The sequence below is a fragment of the Eulemur rufifrons genome, chromosome 6 (genome assembly GCF_041146395.1).
Source record: "Eulemur rufifrons isolate Redbay chromosome 6, OSU_ERuf_1, whole genome shotgun sequence".
Taxonomy (NCBI): Eukaryota; Metazoa; Chordata; class Mammalia; order Primates; family Lemuridae; genus Eulemur; species Eulemur rufifrons.
In genome coordinates, this window is record NC_090988.1 from 81,299,098 (window position 1) to 81,317,898 (window position 18,801).

Consider the following 18,801-nt stretch of genomic DNA (forward strand, 5'->3'; position numbering starts at 1 on the left):
TAAACAACATTTCACAGGTGTCGTCATCACCCCTTGGGAGGGGAATCAAGTGCATCCTATGTGACCCCGCTGGGAGAGGACTCCTGACAGCTCGCACCTGGTTTCCTCAGACTTTGCCGCATGCACCTTTTCCATTGCTAGTTTTGCCTTGTGTCCTTTCGCCCCACTAAATTGTATCCGTGAGTGCAACTGTATGCTGAGTCCTGTGAGTCCTCATGGCAAATTGTCACATCTGGGGGTGGTCTTGAGGACCCCAGCAAAGAGGGAGAGGGATCTTTTAAAGTCAAGGGCACAGTCAGGCAGTTGTCCTTGTCAAGGGAGGTGGGGATGGTTAGGACTTACCAATGAAGACTTTAGGGTCCTGCTCCCCTGGGTTCCAGTCCTGACTCTGCCATTTGCCGTGTGTTTGGGGCAAGTTATTTCCTCGCCCTGAGCCTCCAGATCCCCAACAAAGGGCATAGTAATTCTTACGGCTTAGGGTTCTTGGCGGCTTCAGGGAGATGCCTGGTATGGCGGACGTGCTTGGCCAGCGCGTGCTCTGTGAGTGTGGGAGTGTCACGTTGCCACTGCTGTGTCCCCACTTCAGAGAGCAGGGCCTCCTGGCATGCATTCAGCCCACAGTTAATATCTGTTGAACAAATGCCACCTAACGTTGCTGTAGAAACAGTGGGAAAGCACATGGGGCCGGGAGGGACCAGAGGTTACTGTCAAGCAAGGCGAGTAAATCCCGTGGAAGTTTCCATCTGGAAACTTCCCATGGTTGCTGTGGGAGAGAACTTTCAATTGAATGCTATGGGGGTATCTGGGCTTCACCCCGACCTCTGGCTAGGTCTGCTGACGCATCTGTTGAGATGTAAGAGCCCTCCCCCGACGTGTCCCCCGGGCCACCCAGTGTGGCTTCACTCTGGATTACCTTGATGTATCTATTTCTGGATCCGTCTGTGAAGGTGTTGTAAACGGTGTTACCTAGTACGTGATCTAATTAGCAAGACACATTCTGAATGGCTAATGAGAACATCCCCCTTCACAGTCCTAGTGACCCATTTCCCAAATGCTCCCTCTTGGCCATTTTTTTTTCTCTCTGCTTCTTGAACAAAGGAGAGGGGAGGAAGACAGCCAGGTGCATATTTATTTGCTCTGGTGGCGGGCAACCATTTACCTTCTGCCTTAGGGGCTTCCTCTAGCTTGCTTTGCTTGTTAATGTTTCTTTTACAGGATAAATAACGTGCAGGTGTCATCCTAGACCAACAAGAGGCGGGCCAGCGGTGGGAAGGCGGGAATCGCTGCCTCTCCCTCAGCCCAAGGACACTGTTCCTCCTAGATTTGAGAATGTTGGTTGGAGGGACACCTTCAGCAGGAGATGGGTCAGAGGCCTTGGGTTCTCGTTGTGTCTGAACCTGAGTGAGGACTTTGGCTTAAGCCGCTCAACTTTCTCAGCCTCTGTTCCTCTCCTGTAAAGCAAGGAGTTGATCTAGAATGTTCCCTCACATCTCTCGCATTCTTAAAGAATCTCAATATTGATCTCTGAGAACGTCCCACCCACTGAAAGTCAGTCACACCTTTAAACACCTGGTGGACATAAATTTGAAAAATGTGCCCATGATACCGCAATCGCTGGTGTCCCCGAGCTGAGGGTGAGGCAGGACAGGTAAGTGGTGACCCACCTTTAGTGTCCAAAGATGACTAGACCCCCATGTGGCACAGCCAAGGGGGTTTTAGACACCATCGATTCCTTTGGCACCCAAGTAGTTTTCCTAAAACATGTTCCTTGGAACCCTAAATCTACAAAGCAGTTCCACCTGTGGTCACATGAATTTGGGAGCCATTGTCCCACTCTTAGAAGTTACAAAAGAGGTTTGGAGAAGTCTTACTGAAAAGAAGCCTATTTCTCGTTTTCTAACCAGTGTTTCCCAAACGTGCTTGACCGAAGAACCCATTGTCACTCCCCTTCCCACATTACTTTTCCCTCCTGTGCAAACCTATTTCAGAAGCTGCTCTGCAGTCAAATAACTAAATGGGGAATCTGCTGCACGGCTTACCATTCAATTCCTATCGGTTAATTTTCTTGGCACTTACGTCAGAGGGACAACCATGTGCATCCTAATGGTGACCTCATTGGAGACAAAATTTTCCATCATGGACAAACTGATCACCAAGTGACCCCAAGCAGCCGCCTCCTGGCCTCCACCACAAGTCCCTCTGCCGGGGGCACATCCTGTCTTCAGGCTCCGGCCATCTGTCTGTCTGCCTCTTTCTCTCTCTTCTTTTTTTCCATCCTTGGACAGCTCTTCTTCTCCCCCATTTCCCTGTTCTTCATCCTCTCACCCTTTCCCTTGGTTTGAGTTCTGCTGGGAAGGGGGTTGCCTTTGACCTCAGACCTCAGACCCCCAGTCCTTCCAGGTTCAGACTGGTTTATTTGCTGTCGTTTGGTTTCTCATTGATCGGGAATTAGTCGATGGCTGACAGCCTCCCCAGAGTGGATGGCGGCTGTCTAGGAAATCTGCTGATCTGGAAAGATTTTCGGACGTGGTTAACAACCCAGAGAGCATGCTGTCAAGCATTTTCCTTTTCCTTTTTCAGTCTGCTCTTGGCACTGCGAGCATGTGATTCAGCCACTCGGCCCTGTGTCCTTTCGGTGACGTTCCTTATTTACTGGAGCCTTTGAAGCTACGCCCCAAAATATCATCAAGGATTCTAAATTGTTTGATTTTCTTCCTCTTTTGTTTAAAGAATTGTCATTAAAAACTTTGTTTTGAGACACCCTGGTTAAGTAGTAGTAATGTTGACTTGTGCCTCTTCTCCCCAGTTCATTTTTGCTCCGTTTTCTGCCCAGTGTGGCTCCAGTGTCTGGAATAAGTCATATTTGTGTCACTTCCTAGCTGTGCAACCTTGAGCAAATTGCTTAATGTGTCTGAGCCTCAGTTTCTTCCTCTGTAAAATGGGCATAATATTACCTACCTCACAGATTAGTGGTAAAGATTAAATGAGAGAATGTGACATATTTTACTTAGCACAGTCCAGGAGTATAATTATCCGTAACTTTAGGAGACAGCAGGGACTTCTTGTTCACTCCTGTATTCCCAGGTGTGCCTGGCTCATAGTTGGTGCTCAGAAGGATTTTTTGCAATGGAAAATAGAGCAATGGGGTGTGCCTATCTAGAAACTCATCTATCACAGTCTAGTCTAGGTCCTGAAAAGTCCCGGGCCTGCCTTCCTCCTGGCTTCAAGGAACTGAGCCTTCTGTAGTAGCCAGATGGCCTCCTGCAGGATTCTACAGAGGGAAGGGCTTTGAGCTGGGAGAATGTGTTCCCAGATAAGTCATTTTCTGCCTCTCCATTTCTTCAGCAGTTCTCAATCCTAGTTGCACATTAGAATCACCCAGGGAGCAGTTTTTGTAGAACTGATGCCAGGGCCATCTCCAGAGACTCCGACTCTGCTAGTGTGGGGTGAGCCCTTGTGACCCGCTTGTGTAGCCAAGGTCAGAAATCCTCTGCTTTCATCGAAAAGAACATACTGAGTGGAGATTGAGTAACCTCACTGACGGCTGAGCCCGGGCAGGGATGAAAAAGAATGCCAGTAGTTGGCAGTCTTGGTTGGGGCTTTAAGACTGAATCAGAAGCAGTTTTCCCTATGGAGTGAAACCGTCTTCAGCTTAAGAGCAGTTTGCACACACACAGGGCCACTACCAACTCAGAGCCCGGGTTTGTGGGTATAGCCGGCTCCGCCCGGCAAGACTCTGGGTAGGGCCAGGTGCCTCGGCAGAACATGGATCCGGCAGCTGGGGCCACTTGGAACACCACCACCCGTTTGTCATCTTTAGCATGGGCTGACAGAAGTTTGTTCTCCCAAGGCAGCGCTGCCTCACTGCAGTAAACAGCAGCTTTCAGAAGACCTACCTCCTTTAAATAGACACACATTGGGTTTTGTTTGTACCTCCTTTAAATAGACACACGTTGGGTTTTGTTTGTACCTCCTTTAAATAGACACACGTTGGGTTTTGTTTGTACCTCCTTTAAGTAGACACACGCTGGGTTTTGTTTGTGTGCCCACACAAATCCTTCTCTTAGGGGCAGGTAAGGTGAGGAAATACATTCTCAACACTCGCACCCAATGTGGCATTATTTGGCAGCAATGACATATTTATCAGCCACTCCCCTCCTCATGGCACCCACCCAACTGGTGGAAAATGACAAAGGAGGAAGATCTGCATTCATCATTTTCAGCATGATAAGGTTTCAGAGATTCTTAGCATTTGATTTGTAACATTTCACAAGGCAACATAAATCATAGCGGTAATTTTTTTATCGTGTTTAAAAAAAAAAAAGGAAAATCCGCATTCATTTGGGTGAATGTGTGTGTCAGTCACAGCCTCTTTGGATCTTGTTGAAAAGCTGCAAATATTTTTCCCCACACAGAGTACATTCAGGTTTTGTTGATGATGTTGTTGTTAGCACAGATCTCCTTGGGGGCTCTGAATAACTCTGGGATGGGGGGAGGATGGGAAACCCAGCAAGGGCTGTAATTTTCAGCCCGGAATAGAAGCAGCAATTTTAGGCAATTTAAAAAATTCTATTAAGGGCAATCTGTTGGTCTCCTGCTATAAAGAGCGGATCTCGTGCAGAATACTGTCGGTAATGCTGTAAGAGGCTGATGGGGTCTCCAGATTTTACAGTGTTCTACACCCCCATCATATAGGACCCTCACCCCTGACTCTGTCCCCTCCATGCCTTAAATGGGAACATTAATAATTTCCTGCTTCGTGCAGGATGGATTTCAAAATACTCAAAATGAGTTGTCCAGATAAAGGGAGACCTCCGGGGGCCGCCAGACAAACTTGGTCTTGTCGAGAAAGAAAAAATGGCGGGGGGAGTTAATGGAAGAGTTTCCCACATTGCAGCTTGTGAGCAGTTCTGTTGTGCTTTTGTTGATTTTCAAAATTTTGGTTTTGTTTCCTTGTCAGTTTTTAAAGTCCCAGACGAGCCACGAGTTCTTGGCCAAGTGAACAGATGAACAGTGGTGAGGCCAGGGAGTTATTTTTCAACAAACTGCCCATGAGTTAAACTCCATTCTGTGGAGCGGGAAGGGAGCCCCTGCGCATTGTGCGTGTCTCTGTCCAGAGGGTCTCCGAGTTCTAACGGAGCGGGACCCACTGGGACCGTCGCATGAGCGTGCACCCATGGGCAGGCAGCAGGGTCTGGTCTGTCTTCTGGAGAGAGTGGGGTGTCTCTGTTTCAGTCATTCCTGAGACAGGCAAGACCTGGTGGTTGAAGAAACGTCTTTTTCTCTCCAAGCTTCACTTTTTGAGCCTGGGTTGTAAGGAATCTAGATCTCAAAAGAGCAGATGATTCCAGGGACTAGGGGCAGAAGGCACTGCCACATGCAGGCAGGTTGGGCGGGGGGCGGGGGGGGTGGTCTCAGGAGAAAGTGACCTGTGGCTCAGCGGTTTTCAATCTATTTTGGTTCCCAACCTACCATAGGAAATTCTTTTTACATCACAATCAAATGTATGGATAGGAACACATTCTACATGCCACACACTGATACATGTATGTTTAATATATTCTATTTCCTTCTTATAGTTCTATGCTGGTCCTGACCCACTATGTTAGTTCCTCTGCTTACTATTTGGTTGAGACCTGGTAAAAACATCGCAATGGGGTACTCTATGAGGAGGACTTCAGCTCATGAGTGTTGAGAGCTGCCTTAGGTAAAAAAGTTCTAGGATAATTAGCATGTCCATCACCTTATATAGTTATCGTTTCTTTGTGCTGAGAACATTCAGAAAGCTCTAGCTATTTTGAAATATACTATACAGTATTGTTAACTGTAGTCACCCTACTGTGTAGTAGGACACCAGAACTTATTTTTCCTATCTAATTGTCATTGTTTGCTCATTGGCCACTCTCTTGAATTGAGGACGTTAAAGGAAGGGCTGAGCCCTCATGTGGATTAGAATAGAAATGAGGAAGATGAGGAAGAACAGTGGGATAAGGAGATGGTGAAGGTGGTACGTGGTGACAGTTCCAGGGAAAGAGGAAAACTCAGGGGCCCAGAATCAAGGTAACAAAGTCCAGCGACCTCTGCCCACAAGTAGCGCCCACCCCACCCCTGGGGGCCGGGACGCGATTCTCTGCTCCCCTTCCATCCCAAGCTGAGTCTTCTGCTCTTTGAGTCCTGCTCACTGCCCAGAGGTGAATCCGCCAGTATCTCTTCAGCAACACGGAGCTGCAGGGCTTTTGTTGGGACCCCCCTGAAAACATTCAGCCCCATGTGGCTTGCCCGTTGCTCACGGTTGATAAGACCATTGCGGGAGAATTTATAAATCCACCACCTTCCTGGCTTGTGAGTGAGGCAGATAAGCAGTGGTCTGACAAAAATAAAAGCATCTTTCCTCCCTCCCCTTTTCTCGCCGGAGACACAAAGAGTGAACCTGAATCTGTGTGGTGCATGAACATTCTGGTAAAGCGAAAATGATAAAATGCCAGCTTGCTGCTTTGTGGCAAATATTTCAGTCGCCCCACCTTTGTTCTCAGACCCCTCTGTTCTTGATGCAGGCCGGCCTCGAGGACCTGTGCCCACAAAAACCCGGAGGAAAATTGCGCTCACAGAAGGCCAGCGTGATTTCCCAGCCAGCGGAGATAAGGTCCGCGGGGAGCGCAGTGCCATTTAGTGGTGCCAGTTGAGCCAAATCCTCCTTGAAATATTTAATTATAAGATACATGAATGCATATCCCAGCAGTTCTTTTTTTCCTCTTAACCCATATTTAGCTTTGCAGCAAAAAATAAAATAAAATAAAATAAAATACTGTTCCTGGGAGTTTATTTTTCTTGTAATTAGGCTCTCAGAGGTCAGTTTTTTCCCTTAAAATATTTTTAGCCCATTCTTCAAGCCAGGAACTCTGCTTGTCAAAGGAGAGGATCTTTGAATAAAATAATGCTGTCTGATCCCCTTTATAGTCCTAGTTTACCCTTTTATATTGGTTTTCAGTTTTGAAAAGTATTTTCAGATGGAAGAAATCGGGACAGAAAATGCACTAGTGACTTGCCCAAAGTCGCACAGTGACTTAGTGGGAACCCAAGATGGAAGCTGGATCTTTAAGGTCCCAGGATGCCCGTTTTTCCTTCTCCACACAGTGAGGACTTTCCATCTCTCTGATTTCTCTCTCTGATTTCTCTCTCTGATAGGAGAGCAGCTCTTTGTCAAGAGCTCTTTTGGGTGCCAGGCACTGTGTGTAAAGTGCCTCTCTCCCATTGCCCCATTGACTCCTCCCAGGAATCCTGTGAAGCAGATAATATTATCCCCATGTGCTGACTGAGGAAATGGAACTTCAGACGAGTTCCCCTGCAAGTAGCAATCAGACGTTGGCAACTGAGCCCTTGCAAGCTCTGCACAAACGTTTACAAATAGCAGAGAGGTCACCAGTGTGTAAATGTATTTATAAATGGGGGGGGGGTGGGCAGACAAAAATCCCCACCCTTGTGGAGTCTACATTCTGTTGATTCATTTCGGGATGGATGGATGGCGTCTACCGATCCTTAGAGGCCAACTCCATTTCCATTCCAACAAACCTCTCTTGTTCAAAGGCTACAACGGATACATTGGTAGACATATATGACCTCGGCTTCAGACCAGGCAAGTTTTATTTTGCCAATAAATTTAATTACTGTGGCCACACAGCTCCTGGCTCATAAGATGACTGAGAACAAGTGTAAATTCTTTGAGGACAAAAGCCTCTGCCTGAGCTTTGTATGTCCCATCACACTTAATGCTTCATGGGTGCCCAGGAAGTGTTTAAATGAATGAAATGCATAAGGCAGTTACCACGAGGCTCTCTGAGAATGAATTAACATCCATTGAGAGTTGTGCCTTCTGCAGACTTAGAAATATCCAAAAATAATCACCCCTAGAGAGATCTCTGTAAATCAGCAATGAAAGAACTGAAACAAAACTATAAATCATTCCATTACAGTTTTATACATTTACAAGTAAGTGGTTTTGGAAGCAAGATTGGTGTATAAGCTGTATTTAGCCTTGGTGTGCTAAGCAAATTTGAACCAAATATAAATTCCTGGTGTGGTATTTTTAAGCTGCAGTAGGGGGAGGGGTGCTTGGGACGAAGGAGAGTTGGAGGAACATCAAAGCTATTTTTGCAAGTTTCATCTGCATTTTTAGAAAGATGCATTCTTGAAGAATTGGAATATCAATCACTTCCCACTGGCAGGATTCCTTATCAAGGGGGAAATGACAGCATGCCCGATCTTCCTTGAGACTCTTCAGATGGCATTATTAAAATGTCTTTTGTCATTGTGCACCATATGTGACAAGAAACCCTTCCTTGGCACACCTCCCTGTCCTTCGCCTCCTTATTTATGGCTTGCAATAGACTTGTTGAGTGTGAAGCCAGAACCCAGACAGAATGTTAATGCAGAGAAATGACATGCGAGATGCGAGTCCGTGACGCCCTGGGCTTTGCGTGCACATGACCGAGGGGAGGCCCAGTCAGCTGTGGCTCTGCTCCTCGCATTAGCTTTGATTTGCTAGACAGTGCATGAAGAATGAAGTGGAGCCTCAGCCGTGAGCCCTTCAGACAGGAGCCAAGCGATGGTCCTTAAGTCTATAGCTTCCCACCTGAGACTGACTTCATTAGCCAGGGTCCTGAGCTTGGCTAATGGTGGGCCCAGTGAATGCTTGATTTGCAATGGAAATGCATAATTTGGTATGGAGTCTCCATTTTTAAAATGCATTAGCTAACTTTGCAGCCTGCCCCATCCCCTTCTCATGATAGTCTTCCTTTCTGGAATATCTCAAATGCAAGGGATGAAATGGCGTTGTCGTTCTAGCTGGATCCTATCCAGCGGGGCTCAGCAGTTGTGATGTTCAGCAGGACAAATACGGACCCAAGAGGCCAAACAGCTTCTTCCTCTCCAGTTAGTTAAAACAAAGATCTGCTCACTGCCTTGCCTGCGTGTGTCTGCATGGGTGTCTGATATCAGGGGCTAAAACTGGGGGTAGAAGAAGCAATGCACGTGGATTAGGCCAGAAGCCAGAGCTGATCAGGAAAAGGTCTGGAATCATGGAAGGTTGAAGATAAGCAGTTCTGGTTGATTTCCAACACAGGCAGTTGCCTGCTTTAATGTCTGGATAAGAACTTGCTGGTAATTGGTAGATAGATTGCTTGGATGTAAATGGAGCCTGAAAAGAATCTATTCCCTCCCAGCAATGAAGCATCCCCTGCTGCTTTCTCCACTCCGGTTGTCCCGCAGACCCTTTCTCCTTAATACACAGCACAGAGGTGTTTCATAGCCCGGCCTGGTTTGAATTAGCTTATGGGGTCCACGTTATCGAAGTTTAGCCTCACTTCCCTACATACGATGTGTGACTAGGTACAATATGGTGCCCAGTGAGGATAAATGGGTTTTGGAGAATGCTGATGTAAGATACCTACCAGCCAGATGTGGGGGTCCATTTCAGGATGGCTTCCTGCAACAAGACTGTAAAGGCAGGAAGTGAACTTCCTCTCCCACCCGCTAACTGCTGAACCCGTTTGATAGCCCACTCAAATACCTAGAGCAGTTTTCCAAAGAGGGATGTGTGCAAGGAGATTCTTTAGGGTTCAGATAGATAGTGTTTTAACCTTGAAAAAGAAAGAAAAGCTTTATATTTGACATATGAATTCACAGGGGATCGTGTATCTAATATAAATCAATATACATATATTGGGGGATATTGCCAAAAGAAATGTTGATAAAAATGATGGGCGTTCACTGGTTGAGAGCACTGAATGAGGCACCTAGGTTTTGCTCCTTTTTTGCATTGTCATTAGTGCTGAGTGGCTTCACTTCCCACTGCTTTGATTCATTTCCTGGCTGACCGGGTTACGGAAATAGAGACCTAGAGCTTCCTGGGAGAAGAGAGGAAGTCAGTGACAGGACTGAATTGAGACATCTCTCTGCAAGGGGCCACTGCCCTTGGTGATCCCCTGGATCACACAGGAGCCGGCATCATGACTGAGTCCTGTGGGTCTCAGCCACACTCTGTCCCTGTGCTTCTCCTACAAGCTTCCAAGGTGATTAAAACCATAGAGATGACGTATGTGAAGCACGTGGGCAGTGAGCTTACCCTTCGCAAGCAGCCTGCTGCTGTTTCACCTATTTAGATCACCCAAGAGTTGCTTTATTTAAAATTGAACTAGAGTCAGCCCCTTAGAACGTGTATCAATAAACTCGTCACTCAAATGGGATTGTGCCCCTGCTCCCCCAGCTCGCATGTGACCTTAGATCACTCCTCATTTCCAGAAACAGATGGCTGGCTTCAAAAATTTTTGTTTTATCAGGGTCAAAAAGCTGGAGATGATAGCTTTCAAGCGTGCAGACTTACCAAGAAAGGAAAATGCTGTGACTGGGAATGAGAGCTGGCAAGGAGCAGTGTCCAATCCAATCCACGCCTGTCCATCCATGTGTCTGTCACGCAGCCCTGCGCAGTGAATGAGCTTTAGCAAATAGAGTATCTATGACAGCTATTTCACTCATCCTAGAGTCTAGTGGTTTAAAGCTGACAGCTCTGACTCCTCCTTTAACTTCTTAAGTGCAATATTTTAGACAGATACAGATGCTTTGCAGGCAGGCAGCCTGCCAGAATCTTCTATGCCCCAGATCTGAATGCTAGATTAGAAAATTTGATATTTACAAACATGCTTCACCTTGAATTAGTCATGATTCAATTGCTATTGTTTGTTGAAGGGGGCATCTTTTAAAAATCTTATGCAACTGATTTGCTTTTCAAAAGCACAATAAAATCTTACATTTCCATTACAAAAGCACACACACTCATTACAGGATGTTTGGAAAATATAGAAGAAGGAAAAATTCACCTGTATTTCCTGCTTCCGTAAATAATCATTAGCAATTAGTGTATTGTCTTACATATCCTTTTTTGTGCATAGGTAATGGAGGCTTTTTGTTCTTACAACCATGATATTATTTTTTCAACCTACTTTCTTCCCATTGTATTAATAAGTATTTTTCCATGTTGTTATAAACTCTTCGTTAACATTCTTAATGGTTGCATGATGTTCTATTAAATGGATACAAGTTATTTTACTTAGCCACATACCTGTTGGTGAACATTTAGGTTTTGCCAATGAATTACTATAGACAAAGCTGTAATGGTTGTTAAAGCTTTTTTTCTTCCATATTTTAGAATACTTCCTTAAGATAGATTTCCAGAAGAGTTTATACCAGGTATGAACACTTTTAGGGGTCATTGCACTTAAATTACTAAATTGTTTTACAAATGGATTATATCTCTTTAAACCCCCACTTGCAATTGGATAGAAGCTTTTTTTCATCACATCCTTGCCAACATAGGGTATTATCATTTTTTAAAATTATTCCTGCATTCCTAAGCAAGAAATGGCATCTAATTGCAGCTCCCTTTTAAGTGTTGATTGAGCCTTTGTTTAGGAAGACTCTGCTGTGTTTTGCATAGTTTATTGGAAGTTCTAGGAGAGTGCTCTTGAAAAAGGAAATAATTTATTTTCATTTCACTTTTTTAAAGCTCTCACCTTTTTTTTTTTTCCCAGTTGTAAGTCAGCTTACATGAAGAAATATATGACCAAATGACAGAAGCAGGGAATTAAATGCCCCAAGATTCTGGTCACCTATGGCCTACGGGGGTGACCTACGGGGTCACTATGGCCACCCAGTTTTCAGGCAATAAACGATTTTACTTGTATTTTAATTTTTATGACTTCAGCCGAGCGCCTACTGTTTGCAGTCCTCTTGGGTTCCTCCCTCCCTCCCTTCCTTTTTTTTCTCGTTTCACTCCTTCCTTCCTTCCTTCCTCTTCTCTCCATCCTGTGACAGCTTAGGTGAAGGTCGGACAGAGGGAAATTAACTGGCTAATCCATGTGCAGCAGCTCCTGGTTGCTGCTCCTGTGCCTGCTGAACATGATTTATAGCTGTTTGGCAGAAGGTCAAAATCTGATTCCGCAGAGTGGGGGTGGAGGGGGAAATATTTGATTTCTTTGACACAGTTCATTAAAGATTCATACATATGGATCTGAAAATGAAACATTTCTCCATGTCAACATGAGTTACAGCGGGAGCCTAGAGCAAGACTTGAGTATTCAAGTGCGACACTGTCACCGAGTCATCAGATCGGCATAGTGGTGCCTCTCAATGAGATGAGAAGGGGGAGAGGTGAGCTGGACTCCAGAGGGTGGAAATGAAATTTTTCTCTCTTTTACCTAAGGGCTTTCCTTGTAGTACAAATAGAGGCCAGTTTATTAGAAAACATCTCTGTCTTAAAGAGCCCATTTTATTCATTTATTCTTTTGTCCATTTCTTTGATATTCAGTCCCAACTATTGGTAAGGTACACATTAATTACTAAGAGAGAAGACTGATTTCAACCGTCTTTGCTATTTCTTTTTTTTTTTTTTTTTTCCCCCAAAGTCACAAAAATGGTATTGTGGAGTACATTTTTTCTCCCCACTTTTTTTGTACGGGGAAAAAAAAAAACCTCAGTAATCAATGCTGGAGAAAATATTTCCTCTTTGCTATTTCTACTTTCTTAGTTCCTCTTCCTTAACACTTTACTTTGGAGTCATCTGACTTTTACAAGCCCTCCACCCCAAGCCTTTTGTTATAAATACCATAAATGGTTGGAAACATGATCTTCTAGCCCAGTACTTCTCCAACTGTAATGCATACACGGGTCCTGTGGGAATCTGTTAAAATGAGGATTCTGATTCGGTAGGTCCAGGATGGGGCCAGCGAGGCTACATTTCTGCCAGACTCCCAAGAGAGGATGCTGCTGCCACTGATCCAAGCACCATGCCGTGAACAGCGAGGCTATTCACCAGCTCTGTACTGGGTTGATTGGTGTCCTCCAAAAATTCATGTCCGCCCAGGACCTGTGAATTTGACCTTATTTGGAAATAGAGTCTGTGCAGATATAATCAAGTTAAGATGAGTGTATGGTCAGGGTTCTCCAGGAAAACAGAACCGATAGGATAGGGTATAGATAGAGAGATAGGAGATAGTGATTTGTTGTAAGGAATTGGCTGATGCAGTTGTGGGGGCTTGCCAGGCAAAATCTGCAGAGCAGGCCAGCGGACTGGAGACCCAGGGAAGAGGTGATGTTGCAGTTCTGAGTCAGAAGACAGTCTGGAAGCAGAATATCCCCTTCCTCCCAGGGCCTCAGCCTTTTCTCTTAGGGCCTTCATCTGATTGGATGAGGCCCACCTACATTATCTGCTTTACTCAAAGTCGACTGATTTGAATGTTAATCACATCTAAAGAAATACCTTCACAGCAACGTCCAGATTGGTGATTGACTAAAAGCTGGATACCATAGCTTAGCCGAGTTGATACACAAAATCAACCATCGCAATGAGGTAACACTGGATTAGGATGGGCCCTAAATCCTATATGACTGATGTCCCTATCAGAAGAAGGAAATTTGGACACAAAGACAAAGACACAGAAACAGGCCGGGCGCAGTGGCTCACGCCTGTAATCCTAGCACTCTGGGAGGCCGAGGCGGGTGGATCACTCGAGGTCAGGAGTTCGAGACCAGCCTGAGCAAGAGTGAGACCCCGTCTCTACTAAAAATAGAAAGAAATTATATGGACAACTAAAATATATATATACAAAAAATTAGCCGGGCATGGTGGTGCATGCCTGTAGTCCCAGCTACTCGGGAGGCTGAGGCAGGAGGATCGCTTGAGCCCAGGAGTTTGAGGTTGCTGTGAGCTAGGCTGAAGCCACGGCACTCACTCTAGCCCGGGCAACAGAGTGAGACTCTGTCTCAAAAAAAAAAAAAAAAAAAAAAAAAAAAAAAGACACAGAAACAGGGCCATGTGAAGACAGAAACAGAGATTGGAGCGATGCATCTACAAGCCAAGGAACACCAAGGTTTGCCAGGCACCATCAGGAGCTAGGGAGAGGCAAGGAAGGATTCTTTCATAGGCCTTCGGAGGGAGCCTGGCTGGCCCTACTAACAGCTTGATTTGGGACTTCTGGCCTCCAGAACTGTGAAAGACTGCATTTCTGTTGTTTTAAGCCTCCCAGTTTGTGGTGCTTTGTTACAGCAGCCCTAGAAAACTAATACAGTACCCTAAGAAATGGGCCAATGACAAGCCTAATAATATCATCCTGAAGGCGCAATGTCTTGACTTTACTGGTAATTTGCTAGCTTAAAAGATGGACCCCATGCCTGGAAAGTGCACCAACTAGAGTGTTTCACCCTAATAGAGAAGTTCAGAGCCACTGTGGCCAGGAATGAGTTGGTTGGGGATCCCGTCTCCTTCCCAGGCTCACAGTTGGCCTGAAAGTGCTCAGCCGTCTCCTCCCCTACCTTCTCTGCCCGCCCTGCCTTCAGTTTGCAGGGCAGCTGGGGGGCAGATGAGGAGGAGCTGAATTAGCTTTTCTTGAACAAACTGCACTAATTAAAATGGACCCCACTGGGATTGCCATTTGCCATAGCAATGCATATTTCATTAACATTTGCTTTAAAAACCAACAAGATCATAAACTTACGATTGCTTTAGCCTAAATGCTGTCCAGATTTAATATGCATGATATTACCTCCTGGCACAGCAATAAGCTTGAGCAGGCAATTTTTGGTGCCTCCCTGATGCTTGTTTTTAGCAGGAGGAGAATCGATACCGGGTGAGGGTTAGACTAACAAAGTGAGCTGTCAAGAACCCAAGAAATAATTAAAGTTATAATATTAACAAAGCAACATGTTTATGGGGGAATGAATAGATGATTTTATTCTGTTCCCCCACTATGACTTTTTTTTTATTTTTTTAACTGCCTCGGGCACATTTGTTGGCATTTTCAGAAGGAGATAGAATCAGGAGGTATTTTTCTGCTAGGGAATGTTTAAGTAAATGTCAGTTGTGATCAATAGGGTAGCCTCCACAAGGCAAGCAGAGCTGTAAATGTCACTCCGCTTTTCAGCAACAGTTGTGTGTTTGTGTATGTATGTGTGTATGTGTTAAAGCTGAAGTCTGAAACCAGTGACTTCAACTTTAGCCAGGAAGTATCAACCCAGAATCAGTGGCGAGGAAGTAAAATTACCCTGGAAAAGTTGCGTTCCTCTAAACAGTGGTGGCATGGAGAAATCAAACTCTGAGATGTTGTGAGCTCCCAACTGTCTAATTCATCAACTTGAGATGACTCTCTGGGCTGCCTGGAGGTGGACTTCAGACGGAACACAGCCTGCATCCTGCTTGGAGCTTAAAAATGACACTTTCAAAAGAGTTAGACGTTGAGGTTGAAGTGTGACTATACAGGATGACATATGATGAGTGATTTTGTGTTCCCGTCGTAGGACTCACCTTGCTTTTTGACTCCCCCAAAGGAGTCTTCTTATTAATGATTTGGGTCCAGGCAAATGTTGTACAGCATTAGCTAGAGAGCCCTGCTACTCCTGGGGCAAAACAAATCCTTCTTAATGATCTCCTTGAGTTAGTGTCACAGCTACTACTCCAGGGTTTTTATATATTTATATTATATATTTATAATTATATATATAATTGTGCATATTTATGAGGTCCATGTGATATTTGGATATATGCATACAAGATATAATAATTAAATCAGAGCAATTGGAATATCCGCCGTCTCAAAGATTTATCATTTCTTTGCACTGGGAACATTCCAAATCTTCTCTTCTAGGTATTTTGAAATATGCAATACATTATTGATAACTACAGTCACCCTACTATGCTATTGAACACTAGAACTTATTCCTTCTAGCTATATTTTTGTACTCATTAACAAACTTCTTTTTATTTTCCACCTTCCTCCTTCCTTCCCAACCTCTGGTGACCACCATTCTACTGTCTACCTTCATGAGATTGACTTTTTTAGCTCCCACATAAGATTGAGAACATGCAATATGTGTCTTTCTGTGCCTGGCTTATTTCACTTAATGTCCTCCAGTTCCATCCATGTTGCTGCAAATGACAGAATTTCCTTCTTTTTTGTGGATGAATACTATTCCATTGTGTATATGTGCCACATTTTCTTTATCTTTCCATCCACTGATGGACACTTAGGTTGATTCCGTATCTTGGCTATTGTGAATAGTGCTGCAGTGAACATGGGGATGCGGGTATCTCTTCAACATACTGATGTCCTTGCTTTTGGATGTATACCCATCAGTGGGCTTGCTGGATCATACGGTACATCTGTTTTTGGTTTTTTGATAGTTTTAAACCATCTTTGTTCTCAATGCCCCAACCCTATCTTGCAGAAGCCTGTGCCTTTCACTCTGTGGGGAAGAATTGAGGCGTCCTAGTGAGAGTTTCTTTATCTCCCTCTCCCTCAGCATTCCGCTTTCACGCTGTCCCTCTCCCCCTGCACTGTCACGGATGCTCTCCTGGAACCTGTCACCGTTCTCTGACCTCCACTTCCCCATTCGGCCTCAGGCCAGTCTGTCCGACACTCAGTGTCAGATTTATGTTTCCCCGTCTTACCTCCCACGTCAGCTCCCCTCCCCAATCCCCTTCCAAAAGCCCCTTTTAGCTTTTGGATTAAGAGTAAGCTCCTCCCCTGGCATCCAGAGCTGTGCGCTGGTCTCCAGTGGACTTCACACCCCACCCCTGTGCCCAGTCGAAACTGGATTGTTCGTCATTCCCCACACAGATCTTGTGATTTCCCACCTTCCACCAGCCAGTGCAATTTCGCCTCCCGTGGAATATTCCGTCTCCTTCTCCACTTGCTAAAAGTGTTTCCGTCCTTCCAGACTCATCTCACATCCACCTACCTGATGAGTCATGTGCCGATTCTCACTTCTTCGCCAGAGGCCATCTCTCTCTCCCACCTTCGAACATCCTTTATCTGTCCACTTATTTGGTGTAAATTTCTTGAAATCAAGAGAAGTGAGGGAGTGCCATGTCCCCCAGAGTATAGGCTGTCTGCCTTCGCGATCGTAAGTCCTCCCTAAATTGTGAACTGGATTGAACTCCCAACAGGGCAGGGCTTGTCTCTGTTTGTAGTTTAATTTTTTTCTCCGACTTGAGCAATGTCGACACAGGGAGGCAGAGATGGGATATGGGAATCCTAGAGTGTCCTCTAAGCACAGATTCTTGGGCTGCATCCCTGGAGATTCTGAATCAAAGGGTAGGGCCCAGAAACCTGTATTTTTAACAGGCGTCTCAGAAGTTCATTGCTGCTAAACCATCTCATGGGAGCCACTGGTGCAGTAAAGTTTATGGATCTGAGTTTGATTCCAATTCTAGTTTCCTATCATGCAGACCCGAGCAGCCGCGTCATCTGTAAAATGGGATGATACTTGCCATTTTAGGCTACTGGTGGGGAGTAAATGAAACAGCATTTGAAAAATGGCCAGCCCTCAAAGCTCAGATCAGAGTAGATGCTGTGTCACTGTCCTTCCCAAAGTGCCACATCCAGTGCTGCGTCCTGTTCCGGGGAGGCCTTTCCTGCCTCGGTGCACTACTGTTCTGCTCACCCTCGGCGTCATTTGAAGGTCTCTTCCATCGTAAGTCAGCAACTCTTCTCCAGCTGGGATTTGTCTACCTCCTCTGCTGCACGTGGCCCAGAGGACGTAAGTCAGAGGATACAACTGCAAAGCTGGTTTTCTTAGAAGCCCTTTCTGTTGGTGCTGTTCACTCGGCATATACTTGTTGAGCACCTGCCCTGTGGCAGTCACTGTTCTAGACACTGGACATACAGCAGTGAACAAAAAGAGCAGAAATCCCTGTCTTCAAGGGGCTTGTGGTCTAGATGGACTATATACACAGAAATAAGTAGGAGGCCACACAGGGAACCCTGCGAGGGGAGCAGCGGGAACCAGCGGGTGAAGCCTTAGGAGGCAGAGAAGGGACTTGGGCTTCTACTCTGGGTGAGACAGAGCCAGTAGAGTCACATGATCTGACTCATGTGACTTCACTGGCTGCCAGGGCTGCTGTGTTGAGGATGGACTCAGGGGCAATGCTGGAAGCGAGGAAGCAGCTGGGAAGCTCTTGCAGTAACCCAGGCCCAGGGCATGCCAGGAGAGGTGGTGGGAAGCAGTGGATACAGGCTGTGTTTGGAAAGTAGGGTCGACTGGAATTGCTTGTGAATTTGATGCAGGGTGTGAGCGAAGAACCAAGGGTGGCGCCAGGGTTTGGGGCCTGAAGAAATGGAAGGGTGGAGCCACCAGTAACAGAGATCTGGGGGCAGCAGGGCACACTGCAGAAAGAACAGATCAGGAGCTGAGCTGGGGACCTGTCATCTCTTGAAATTCAGTGTGGCCTTGTGCAGCTGGTGTCTGGGACAGACTGGACACTCTCACCCCTGTATGTGGCTCTACATTAACTTTCAGCATCCCCAGGACCCGAACCCTCCCACTGAAATGTATTAACTGCAGGCACCTCTTAAAAGCTCTGTTTAGTCTTTAAAATAACTATTAATAGTTTGCTTTAATTATAAAAGTAACACATACTCATGGTAAAAAAAAAAAAAAATCCAAGAATTACAGGACTAAGGTGAAAAAATGTCTTTCTCACTACCTGCTCGCCTGGGGTAATTACTGTTAAAATTTTTTGTCTTTTTGCAGCTATTTTTCCACATGTTACTGTGAACTGAGCCCTGAGCTTAGTAAGTGCTGGATAAGCATCACCTCCCAGTAATCCTCTTATCAGCCTTTGAAATGTAGGCAGCTTGATGATCCACTTTTATAGATGAGGAAACAGAATCAGGTGAAGCATCTTTTCCAAGGCCACGGGCCTGGGGGCAGGGGTCAAGTGTGGGTCTTGAGACTCCAAAGCCCCAGCTCTGGACT

At 45.5% G+C, this 18,801-nt stretch overlaps 1 protein-coding gene across 1 annotated transcript in view; it reads left to right on the forward strand.

The window, feature by feature from the left end:
* LDLRAD3 (low density lipoprotein receptor class A domain containing 3) overlaps positions 1-18,801 on the forward strand; it is a 162,159-nt gene that overhangs the window by 101,013 nt on the left and 42,345 nt on the right. The window lies entirely within an intron of this gene.